The sequence below is a fragment of the Heloderma suspectum genome, chromosome 3 (genome assembly GCF_057233095.1).
Source record: "Heloderma suspectum isolate Gila_16-S chromosome 3, 16-S_ref, whole genome shotgun sequence".
NCBI lineage: Eukaryota > Metazoa > Chordata > Lepidosauria > Squamata > Helodermatidae > Heloderma > Heloderma suspectum.
The window spans coordinates 188,915,504-188,928,556 of NC_139460.1; positions in this window are offsets into that span (position 1 = coordinate 188,915,504).

The following is a 13,053-nucleotide window of genomic DNA, read 5'->3' on the forward strand; positions in this document are numbered from 1 at the left end:
GGCTGTGGAGTACTTAGGAAATTGCTTTTGCCAAAAGTCTCAAGTCCTTTCCAGGTGATGAAAACCAAATCTGGATGATATTTTTAACAGGTGTGTGTGCGCGCACACGCGCCAAAAGGAGTTTCACTCCCAGGGTGAGAAAAATGCTCCTTCAAACACCTGGACTGAGGCTGTGTTTCCACCAGCAATGTACTCCAACCTGGCTGCGCTGTGAGTTCTCTGTGTTTCCATGACATAGTGGCCATTCAGCACCAGCCCCGCATTTTAACGTGGCAAAACCGCTTCTTCTGAGACTGGTTATAGTCCGACTTTTCCAGCTTCCTTCGGCTCCATTACTGACCTGTTTCCACAACTGCACCAGGTTCGGTATCATAGTCCTGCCCATGGGGCACGTAGCCTAATTTTGTGGATGTGTCGCTCTGACCTCAGTGACCCAGTGCTTACCCTCCCTGTTTTCCAGAAGTTTCATCGCTGTTTTAGAGCAGGATGCCAAGGGACCAACTTTTAAAACATTGAAAATAAGCACCAGGAAACACCCCATGACCCCAGTCAAGGGGTGTTTTCTCCCATTGTGCTGAATGAGGCTTACCTTTGAATGCCCACATCAGAACTTACAGAGATTCCCCCTCAACTGAAATGGCACATGTTAAAGCCCAATTCCTTAAGTGTGATTAAGCAACTAAGCAGGATTACAAGGCTCCAATGACTTGCCTTAGGAAGAAAGTACTTCACAGCTTCATTATAGATATCCTGCGGCTTACAATGGGGGCTGGTTTCTGGCTTCGTGTTTACTGCTCTCTTTCCCCCAACAAGCCCAGTACTGACTGTCAGAAGTAACTCCCATTGTTGTCAGTGAGGCCCTCTGGGTTAAAATGGGGGCTGGTTTCTCTCTTTGTGTTCTCCTCCCCCCCTTCCCAGCACAAGCATATGTGTATCTACTCGAAAGTAACTCCCATTGTGCTCAATGAGGCTTGCTCCTGAAATGCAGGTGCATCTGGACTTTCAGGGGAAAGGAGGGAGGGGGAAGCCTCTCTTCACAGCAAAGCTGATTCCTTTTTTAAAATCCGGTGCTCCTCCATTAGCTTCTCCTTCTGTTCTCCTGGAAACACAGCCAAGGAGGTGGGAACACTGATGAGGTAATCAGACCCAACCCAGACTCCACTCAGACTCCACCCAGCCATCAAGCAAATAATTCAATTAGAGCTTAGTGGAAACAGCACAGAGCCCCAGGCTACAGCGACGATAAGCCGGGTCTTTAAGGGCTGTGGAAACAGGAAAAGGAGAAGATGCGATTGGGGAAACATTGCAACAACGTTACAAACAAAGTGAAGCTGATAGCATGGAAAGATGCTCCTAGGCTGCGTAGGATTGTTCTTGCTTTCCCTGCCCCAAGCAAAAAAAAAACCCTTTGTGGTGAGAGATTAAAACTGTAGTTTTGTTCAGGCTGCAGCCGAAAAGACAGGCCTCCCTCTGAGTGTTTTTTGAGTGTTGCCATCAATGGGGAAAGTAGAAATGTATTGAAAGACGATGTGCCAGGATGTTATAAAGCTGGAATGTTGTAAGTAGATAAGAAAACTATGCTGGAAGGTTTTGTTCCCTGTATGTATGTGTTTAGCCCTCACTAGCATGTCAGTATCTGATTGGCTGAGTGCTGTGGAACAGCAAGAAATTGCAAAGTATTTAAGTCACTGCTTATCTGTACTAGGGTGTGGACCTCCTGTGTGTGCACCCAGGGTGTGGACCTCCTGTGTGATTCACCCATGCTAGCATGCGCTGCTCAGAATCTGCTTAATAAAGGCTTATCGTGTCAGAAGACTCCCAGCCTGCTGTGTTCCTTGGAAAGGTCTGAAAACTTTCCTCCTCACTGGCTAGGACTTAGTAAATTTCCCTACTTAAAATGTGGTTTTGCCTAAAGTGTCTAGTAGTAGTGGTTTGCTGATAGAACGTTTATTATAAGGCAGTTAAACTGGCTAAGGGTGTGGTTTTGCAGCAAGTACAATAACATGAGTTAAAGCTGTTACTGTGATAAAGCTAACATGCCAGCTTACCTTTTTGTGGACCTAACAGCTTCCGTGTGCTCAACTGTAAGGTAAGACTTTGCCTATTAAACTTCTGCAAACCAAGATGTTGGTTGGGCCCTCCAGCAGTTAGGATGGAACAAACAGGGTTTCCCAGATAAAGACAGGGGCTGTGAGGGTTGCACTGTGGTTTTTAAAACCCTGATTTTCAGAAGCCATGGCTGGATTTCAGGAGCTGCATAAAGCTAGAAAACCCGTTGGTTGGTGAAAGCCATTGCCAAAGGATGGTCTTATAAAAAAATAATAGTCTAGGGTAGCAATCTTGTGTGGCTTCCATTAATTAATTTCAGAGGGCATTGTTGTCTAACCTCCTGGTGGATTGTACCCATAACTCCTGAAATGAAACCCAGTTGCTGGTCCTTGGGCATCTCTACACCAGCCTAAAATCCTGCACTTAAAACAGGGCGTTCTGCTTCCGTTTCAAATGCAAGGTCACAACAACTCCCTTTTTCACACGCTTCCTTTCCCCCTCCTTCTCCCCGTATCTGGGTCTGCCATTATCTTTCATTGATCTCGCTCCTCCTCTTGCTGCTTTAATGCTTTTCGTGGAGGAAACTGAAGCGGAACACAACAGGGTAATTTGATAGCTCATTATCTGTGATCTATTTAAAAACGGAACAAAGGGCATTTAGTGCAGGAGACGCCCTGGAGGGTCACGGCAGGGTCGCAGCATCATGTAAAGAGCCCGTAAATGTCCGTGAAGGAGCAATCTCAATCGCAGGATAAAAGCCCAGTGTGAAGGAGCCCCTTAAAATCAGCACCAGCAGCAAGATAATAAAGCAGCTTTTAAGCTAATAGAGAAGAGCCTAGCAGGAGCTGAATAGCATCCAGTTCAGGAGGACTCATCTACTGGGGATGATGATCTACAATGTCCTGAACTGCCATTAGTGCCTAATAGCCTTGAGTGCCTTGGCAGAAAGGTGGTATATAAATGCAGGCAATAAATAAAGAGAGGAGAGGATAGTGGTTGACAATGAGCACATGGAAACTAATGGCAGACGCAGCCAGGCGGGCAAAAAACTAGGGCTGTGCCGAATATTTATACGACTCACAACTGTACTGTGGAAGGAGTTCAGGCTAGGGTTTTTTCTCTCCATACTCTGGGTTTCAGAATGCCCAGTGAGCTCAGCGTTTTAGAGTCAACTAGGAGCATTTATACTTTGCCATTAAATAAGTCTGTCCAAGAAATGTAGACATAGAAACAAACAACAAAGTTCTCTTGTAATCAAAGATTACATTTCTGAGAGATCACAGACCTGCCTCAAAGAACCCTACGCATGGTCTTCAGCTTTGGCCTTGGACCGTGCAAGTTGTTTTCTTCTGGAAGGTAGAAAGTATTGTTATCTGAGAAGATATAACGAAAACAGAACAATTATAACAACCGGAGGCCTTGAGCATTTTTGTGGCTGATTGCTTCACCTGCGGATCGTGGACTGGAGTTCGCTGAGCACTGTGAGCTGTTTGTTGTTTGCAGCTGTTTGAATTTCAGGGTCTAGCGAACTGTTCACTATCTCTTCGCACCCAAGCCAGATTGCTGCGATTGCCTTGATGAAGAGTCCGTAAAGGTTTCAGGTTCCCCCGCACATTGGAGAAGGGTTCGGACCTTTGGCCAGCTTTGCTTTGTGGAGGCAGAAAGTTCAACATTGGTCTGCCGCCATTTCTGTTTTAAAGAAACTCTACAAGTGGTGTTTTACTTTAAGAGACTTAAGAATAGCTATCTAAGTTGCGCAAGGAGCAGTGCCAGGGGAGCTGGTGCAATCGGACTTTGCTAAGTAGGTGGGAGCTAACTCCATCTGAGGAGAAACTGGGGGGCCCTCAGCAGTAAGGATTGGGGCTAAGTGCAAACTGTTTAGATCTTAGCATTGTACTGGACAAAATACCCCAATCCATAGTCGTGTTTATACATTCAAATCTGGGTTTAAACAGCTTTGGGGCTTCTCCACGTCACAATTTTGGGAGGGGGTAAGGGGGTAAGGTTAAGGCAGATCACCTTATATGGAGAGGTCAAGTAAAAAAAGAACAAGGCGCCCTTCATCCCCCTCTTTAATACCAAAAGCCAAACAGTCTAAAATTGACTGGTACATAGACAGAAATCTTAATTTATGATGCGCTGCCCCATTGCAAAATTGCTATAACTTACTCACCCAGGAGGACCCTCCCGATAGTCCAAATGGTCATGGAGCTGGTTATGCAGAAACCCCAGCTGTCACCCCCTCCCAGTTCACACCCCAGCAAAAGGAAATATTTGATATTAAGCAAGCTTTGCACGTTGGTGTCCTCTACTCTGGAGGCAGTCTTCAAGGCTCTCAAGCAACTTGAAGCAGAAACTGCATTAATTCCAGAAATGAAATTCAGGCTTGAGCAAATCTTAAAGCATGTGGAACTACTTACGAGCGTAAAGGAACAGAAGCAAACCCCAAGCAGAGGAAAACCTGCATCCCAGGATCTAGTAATGCCTGTTACTACCTCAAGGACTGATTTGAGTCCTATAGATTACAAGCTAGTAATCTCTTCACATCAAGCAGCCCTTGATGTCTTCCCTCTACAAAATGGCTTCTTCCCTAGTTGGCAAGGGAAATCCAGAATTCTGTCAAATCTAAATAATTTGCTGAAGCTGGGCCTAACGATTGGAGATCTGAAATCTTTTCAGACACTCCCAACATTACAATACCAGAGAAGATTGGTGCTGACCCTTTCTTCACCTTGGGTGGTGAGCAAAACAATGGTGTCAGAGGCTATTCTTCAGAAATTTAACATCAGAGCCAGACAAGTATTTCAAAACTGGGAAGTACAACCCTTATTTCCATCTTTGGGCCAAGCTAGACCTTTGCTTCCAAAAACACAAGATCTATCTAATGGGGCACCATTGATCGATTTAACTCTAGATCTAGTACAAAGTAAATTACCAACCAAAGATCCTGTACCCACTAGATCCTCTAAGGCAGTGTTGAATTTTGATTCTATAATTGTAAACCTCTCTGATGACTCTCTGTTGTAAGAGAATCCTGCATAAAGCAATGCTCAGCCTGGTCAACATATATGTCCAAATCTAAGAGAGATAATAGCAGAAGTAAATTTTCTGGCATCTACAGAAAAAGCCCCCTCTTCACAAATCTTCACTCCTACATCACAGCTAAAGAATGGGGCTATTTGTTGTGATGTTAGACTCAACGAAATTACTGCTATACCCTCCCCTTGACTAGCAGGAAATAGAGCCCCATTAACTTCCTCAGCGCTGCCTTTAATTTCTTGGAATATAACAAGATGGTCTAACAAGCAGAATGGCCCTTCTTTTTTTGAGCTAATTACTTCATTCAAGATAATTTTATTTCAAGAGACCTGGCTTTTGAAAGAATTATTATTAGATGATTATTTGTTTAAAACAACAGATGCCAAGGCTCCAATTTCTAAAGGCCGCCCATGGGGTGGTGTTGCCTGTGGAATTGCAACATCCCTTGAGGTACACCCGAATGAACTGATTATCCGCCCCCCTTGGTTTCAAGCTATTAGTCTTCAATTTAGAGGACTACATTTGATACTGATTAACGTTTACGTTCCTCCAAGGGGCTCGCCTCGTTATTCCGCCCAAATGTGGCAATTGCTGGACGAATCAATTGGGGCCATCCGACTGAAGTTTCCCAGATCCATGATCATCTTGGCTGGTGACTTCAATGCTCACATTGGGTCATCTTGGGATCTGGTCCAAAATACTGAAGAGGGGTTGGACAAGTGGAGTCCAACCTGGGATTTACCCACAAGACAGTCCAAAGACTGCTCAGTAAAAGTCATGGTCATTATCTTTGCTCACTAATAAGGGAGACAGGTTTAATCCTGTTAAATGGTTTAAGCTCTAAAGATCTTGAGGGTGACTTTACCTTCTTCAGTCACTGGGGGGGCAAGTGTGATCGATTACATTCTGATTTCAGGGGGTTGCCTAGAGAAGGTCAGACATTTCTCAATTGGTTCTTATCCAGAGCAGGACCATCAACCAGCGAGGCTAGAAATAGACATTCATAACTCCATGAGGAGAGGGGAAGCCAAGACTAGAATCAGAGGCCCACTCAGGAGTGCCAGAATAAGGATCCAATAGCAAAATGTGGATCAACAGGAATTAGGACAAATATTTGCTTCTAATAAAATGAGATATCTATATGATCTAATAACAGATGGTCATATTGGAGAAGCTAAAATCGACCTATTCCATGATATGATTACAGAGCTAGAACCCTTGTTAGTCTGCACCCCACCACTATTAGGCCCCAAAACCTCTTCAAAACCATGGTTGGATTTAGACTGTAAGCTACAAAAGAAAAAACTAAACATAGCTCATAATATGCTTAAATGAAGGGCAACAACCCCCCTCCCAGTTTGGTATTTTGAGCAACGCTGATTGTTTACAACTCTAATTAAAAAGAAAAAAAGGGAGTAGTTCCTCTCCCAGTGGGTAGAGCTGGGGTCAGTCCTAAGTCTAAGGACAGAACAACTTTCTGGAGGCTGATAAATCAACATCACAAGTCAAGTCCTCCGCAAAGTTTATCCCCCATCAGTGCATCTAGATGGGATGATCACTTTCGAAAGCTGTTTTATGTAGTAGGGACAGAGATAGATGTGGGGCCAGGGGACCTGGTAAACCAGCAAGCGTGGCCCCCCGTAACCCTGAAAACAGTTATTAACTTAATTACAGGCTTAAAGAAAGGCAAAGCCCCAGGCTTAAATGGTATAACTGCTGCCTTTTTGAAAGATCGAATTAATTGGTGGGCCCCATTGCTTGCATCATTGTTTACAACTATTGATGTCTCAGGAGTATTCCCAAAGGAGTGGGCTATGGTAATTGTCATCCCAATCCATGAGGGTGGTTCTAGATCTGACCCGAGAAATTATAGACCAATCAGTCTCCTGGACGTGATTGGCAAGCTCTATAGTAAATACCCTTTACAGAAATTAGAGCCCTGGCTAGAAGAGTCTGGAATCCTGGCTGAAGAACAAGTGGGCTTTCGGAGGGAATCCTCTACTATAGTTCATTGTTTGCTCCTACACCATCTGATTGGGAAATATACTTCTCCACTGTACAAAGTGCTGTTTGCAACATTTGTGGATCTGAAAGGTGCATTTGATTCAGTCTCAAGAGTGCGACTATGGCAGAAACTCAGAGATCTTCAGATTGACCCCTGGTTGGGAACGAGAATCCAGGGGCTATATACAAATTCCGTCATGCGAGTTAGACTGGATACCAGCGGAACATTATCCAAAGTTATCCCTGTCAATAGGGGGGTGAGATAGGGATGCCTGCTGGCCCCAACGTTATTTAACACTGTATATATCTGAATGACATGGTAAATGCCCTGTCTGATCCACAGTTCTTTCCACCTTCTCTGGGGCACCGTCCAGTTTCTGTATCTGCAGATGATGCTGTCATCCTGTCTTACACCTCGATAGGGATGAGACGGTTGCTGGTGGCTCTTTCCAAGTTTTGCCCGCAAGAAATGCTGACTGTGAACTATAAGAAAAGAAAGGTTATGGAATTTGGTAGATCTAGAAAGATCCATCGCTGGTCGCTGGATGGACATAACCTAGAGTCAGTAACTAAATATAAATATCTGGGAATAATTTTTTCAAAAGCTGGCAAATGGGATAAACATATAAAAGGGACGGCAGAGAAAGCTAAGATTACAACTTGGGCAATCCTGAGGTTTTTAGCTGGGAGGGGAGGGCACTTAATTTCCCCACTGTTGGAACTTTATCATTGTAAACTATTGCCACAAATGCTTTATGGGGCAGCGCCATGGGCAAATTCAAACCTTGCTGAGCTGGAGTCAGCTCAACATGGGTGTTTAACTAGAGCTCTTAGATGTAGCCAGAAGCACCCCAAGGGCCATAATAAGAGCTGAAACGGGGGTCTTGCCCATCTCAGGCCCGGTAATGAATGCAGCGGCTCGTCTCTGGCTCAGATTGATTTTCCAGCTAACCTCACCATTGCTTCAGGCCATTTTTGATGAGATGAACCATGCGGCCGGGTCTTGGTCAGGTAAAATGAGAGAGCATGTGACCCAGATTCGTTTCTCATATGAATTCCTTTTATCAAAGGGTTATGATGTGGCCAAATCTCTCATAAAGCAGAGGATGGCAGACACATCGTGGCAAATGGACACAGCCAAGGTGGCAAATTGCAGGTCAAATGAATTACATGCTGGGTTGCCAGCTACATTCAACCAGGCGGCACAATATCTGGCACACCCATGTCCCTATTCATTACAGTTTCTTATTACAAAATGCCGACTGAATAGTATTCCCTTGAAGGGAGTAGAGGGAAGATTTCATAATGTACCCAGGCCATGTCGGCTGTGTCCATTCGGTTGCAGGGCAATAGAGGATCGAATTCACTTTCTGCTGGAGTGTGCTAAATATGATAACTTGAGATTCAAATATATTTTTCCACTCCTAAAGAAAAAGAGGTTGGAAACATCAAGGGATAAGGTGCTTATGTTATTAAATGGACCGGACTGTTATGTTGCTTTTAGAACGGCAAAATATATTAATTCTGCTTTGAAAGTGAGATAGGGAGCTTTGAATTCAAACCCCCAAATTGTGCTTAGTTCAAGGTAAGATAAGACAAATTGGTTTGGTCTTAGGTTTTAGATATTAAATTTTAAGGGTTGTTGAATTTCTGGAGGTAACCAGGGGTTTTGTTCTTTTAAAAATTTAAATATGTTTTAGCTGTATGGCCTGGTTCATTGTTTTGCAAATGACTGGTTGTCAATGCAATAAAATTGAATTGAATTGAATAATGGCAGACAATAAAAAAGATGGCTATGTCTCAGGAGAAATGACATACCATGAAAACATTTCACGAAGTATAACATCATGTATATGGTTTTTATGGTAATGCTAGAAGACTGAAAGTCAAGATGGGTGAAATAGTGTCTGGGACTTACTTTCAGATAACATGGCTTTACTGAGCTTATCAGAACTTTGGGAGAACAAAAGGAAATATTTATCTCCTAGATAGATTTAAAAGATATTGGAAGTGTAGAATATGTTGAACTGGAGGTGTCACTGCTGTATATATCAATGAAGGCACAGAGTGCAATAAATCAGAAATTGTAAAAGAAACAAATTTAGCTATAGATCATAATGAGTAGAAATATCAGGTCAAAATAGTAATACATAATGACCTCAAAATGTTGCTCTCCGAACCAAAGTTCTGTTGGTGATTTAGAGTTGCAGAAAGAAATCTGAGAGGCAGTCAAAGGAGAAAATCTTGCTCTAATGGATGACTTTAGTTATCCATAAATTGACTGGTTAAATGTAAATTCAGGTCATGGTAAAGAGACAAAATGTCTAGTCACAATAAATTATTGTGCCTGAGAACAATTAGTTATGGAGCTGACAAGAGGGAAGACAATCCTCGATTTAATACTGAATGTACCCAGGATTTGGTGAAAAAGAAGGGATCACTTAGGAACAGTGATGTGAATGGGATTGGATTCAACACACATGTGAATGGAAAATTGTTCGTAAAGTTCAGTCTCATTTCATTTCAGAAGAAATGTTTTGGTTAATTTTTAAAACTGGAGGATTAGTTGAAAGAAAGCTGAAAGAGTCAGAAGGGACAAATTTCTCCAGGAAGCTTATTTATTTCCAACTGGTATGGGAGATGCTGTCAATTAGAAAGGATGCAACTAAAAAAGATGCCAGTGTGGTGAAATAGTACAGTCACAGATGCTGTAAAAGGTGAAAAGATGGTAGCAAACAAAATGTAAATTTTACATTTAAACATACATCAGAAATAGGAAACTAGCAAGAAAGGCAGTGCGATCTTTTGACAAAGAAGTACTGAAAGAAGACATGCAAACGGCATGTATGCAAAATAAATTATTTGCCTCCATCTTTACTATAAAAGATATTGGAGAGAGACACATACCTGAACCACTGTTTTGGGACTGTGCATAAAAATAACTGTCAAATAGAGGTGTAATAAAGAACGACATTTTAGAACTAATCAATAAGTTAAAACACAAATTACAAGGGTTGGATGGGAATTCTCTGGAGAAGCTATTCCCTACTCTGGGTTATGAAACCCCAGGACACTTGGCTATATACTGGATTGTTCACTTGCAGGAATTTCCGTTGGGGATTGTTGGTTGCCTCTAAGACAGTGAGAAGACTTTTTAAACATTTAATTTCCAAGCAGCTTGCTTATATCTTTGAATCATCTGGAGCTGTCTACTCTATAGGTGAGCAGATTCGTATTGCAGATGACCACACCCTTGTTTACTGTCGCTGCCTGCTTGCAGCACTTGAGGGCCTTTTCAGTGGTGGCACCTTGGTTTGCAGAATGCCCTCTTTAGAAAGGCTCACCTGGTGCCTACATTGTGGTCTTTTGGTGCCATGTAACGACCTTTCTGTTTTCCCAGGCTTTTCGATCTTAACATCATTTAGTGCCTTTTAAATTCTTTGCAGTAATGTTATCGCCTGTTGTTGGCTTTATTTTGTTTTTATGGTGTTGCTGGGTTTGTTCTCTTTTAGACTTTGTTTATATTTTACTACTTTTTAAAAATGGTTTTACATTTTTACTGTAAACCATCCAGAGAACTTTGGTGATGAGGCAGTGCATAAATATTGTAAGTAAATTGATGGCCTTGATTATGTGGGTTACTTGGGGCCAGGGGATGGAGGAGATGATACATGGTGTTGACAAGAGACGCTTGACTACTTCCCACCATCATGACCCAAATGGAAGAACCCCAGTCAATTGCCATGAAATATAGAATCCAATGGTACTGTGGCTGCAGGCTGATCTGCCTTTTATTAGGTAGATTTATGGCTAATAATCTAGGATGGTGGTTGATGTTTCATCAGTGGGAGCTAATGACCGGTGATGGTTTCCTGATAGCTGGGATTCCCTGTCTCCAGTGTTTGGAGAGAACTGGGAAGAGGTGACATCCTTCCAGTTGAGGGGAGATGGCAAAAAACTGTGATGTGAATGGGGAGTGAAAGCTGAGAGTTTCTTGCTAAAGTTAGCTGAAATTGGGGGTGCAGTGAGGGGGGGATATAATTTGCTCTTTGGGGACCTGGGTGCTGCCTGTGTTTTAAGAGCCTTCTTACAGACCCTGTGTGACCGTTTACAACTAAAGCAAATATTAAAGACACCATAAATCTCCAGTGTGCTCTCATCCAAAGAAAACTAAACAGTGTTTCTACCCCCAGAACTTTTCACTGCAGGGGGAAGTGGGGAGTACTTAAAAATGCATGCTTCCTATGTTTTATACTTCAGTCTGTCTTTCAGTGAAAACTCTGGGGATTACTTTGGGGGGTTTCCTTCCCTGTTTGGTTGAAATCTTTCAAAAGATGGTTCCTGTTTTATGCCTTTTCTGAAGATGAATGAGCCAACTCCCCCCCTCCTTGCTGTTCAAAACCAATAGTATGTGCAAAGCAGATCTCTGCCTGCAAACTTGCTTTTAAAACTATGGGCTGGTTCACATGATCAAATAGCCCACCGTGGCTTATTTAAACAACCCTCACATAATCCATGGCCTGTTCTAGGGTTATGCAAGGATTGTTTAACCCTTGCACAATTCCGACTGCCTGTGTTCAGACCACATGACAAAATGCACTTTGACTATTTAAAACCTGCTTGGCATGTGCCGCAGCCCACCATGGCTTAAACAAGCCATGGTGGGCTGCAGTGATCATGTGAACTGGGTCTATGTGGATGAGAGAAGGAAGATCAGCTACGGAATGACCCCTTTCTCCTTGTTCCTCAAGCTAGTGAGCAGTATGGATTGTATCCAGCAGCTCCCTACTAGTAGAGAACGACTGGGTTGGTTCTAAAGGATGCCAGAAAAGAGCAGCATAAAGAATGCAACTTCTTTTCTATAGAAAATGTGGTTGCTTCTCTGAATTTTGGCACGGCATGGAATTTTATGCCCAGACAATAGCAGTGTGATTATAGCCTCTCCTTATGTTATTCTAGATAGATAGTTGACTAGTTTGGCCTGAATTATTTGACTTGCTATAAGCAGTGGCTTTGCTAAGGGTCAAACTTCACATTATGCCTGTGAGGCTTGTACGTTTTTTAAGAATAGGAGCAACTATAGGGGTATGTGATCTGGATGGGACTATGGGTGTGTGGAGAGGTGTAACTCCCCATCCCTCACCCATCCCCTTCCAAAGCTGCTATTTGCACTGGGAGGGAAGCTCCTACTGGCACCAAGGCAGCTTCTATCCCAGGGCAGATAGCGGCTGGGGTGTGGGGGAGCTCCCTCTGTGGTCATGACCTGGATTGCCCACCCACAGCTCCTGTTTTCTGAAAATGGGGAAACCACACATTTCACATAATTTGTAGTTTGACTCTGAATAACTATATTTCTCCAGCTTCCTCTGGATATGGGAGCAGGGAAAAAGAAGACTATACCAGAGAAAAGGAAAGAGCAGTACCTATGCAAGGGTTGTTGTTTTTCTGGACAGGGCTTCTGTGCTTTTAACAGCTGACCTGAGTCTTACTGATGAGCCTGAAATCCAACAGGTGATCTGTTTTCATACCACAGCATCTGCTGAATTTCCACTTCGGGTGCACAGAAGCTGTGACACCACCACCACCCCCACCTCCCCGGCCAAAAGTGTTGACTTTAACTATGATAATAAGATGGAGTTGGGATTTGCTGCAGGTAGTTTTGGAGAGTGGCGAGTAGAGAGGACTTGGCATCTCACCTGCGTTCTCTCTCAAGAGGTCTCCCAGTCAGAAACTAGCTCTCAGTAGAGGAATGGGTGAAATAAACCATTATCTCTTGGCTTTCCAGACTGAAAGATGGCTATATTCACAAAGTGCATTTGCAGGATTAATGATGTAAAACACCAGGAGAAATGCCCTGTGTGTCAAGTTGTTTTGAAAGGGCCTGCTCCACCAGTGGGCCCTGCAAGGCTGGCCTCACACTTTCTTGCACCTTCCTGGGGTCAGCAGTGCTGCCCTGTGGAG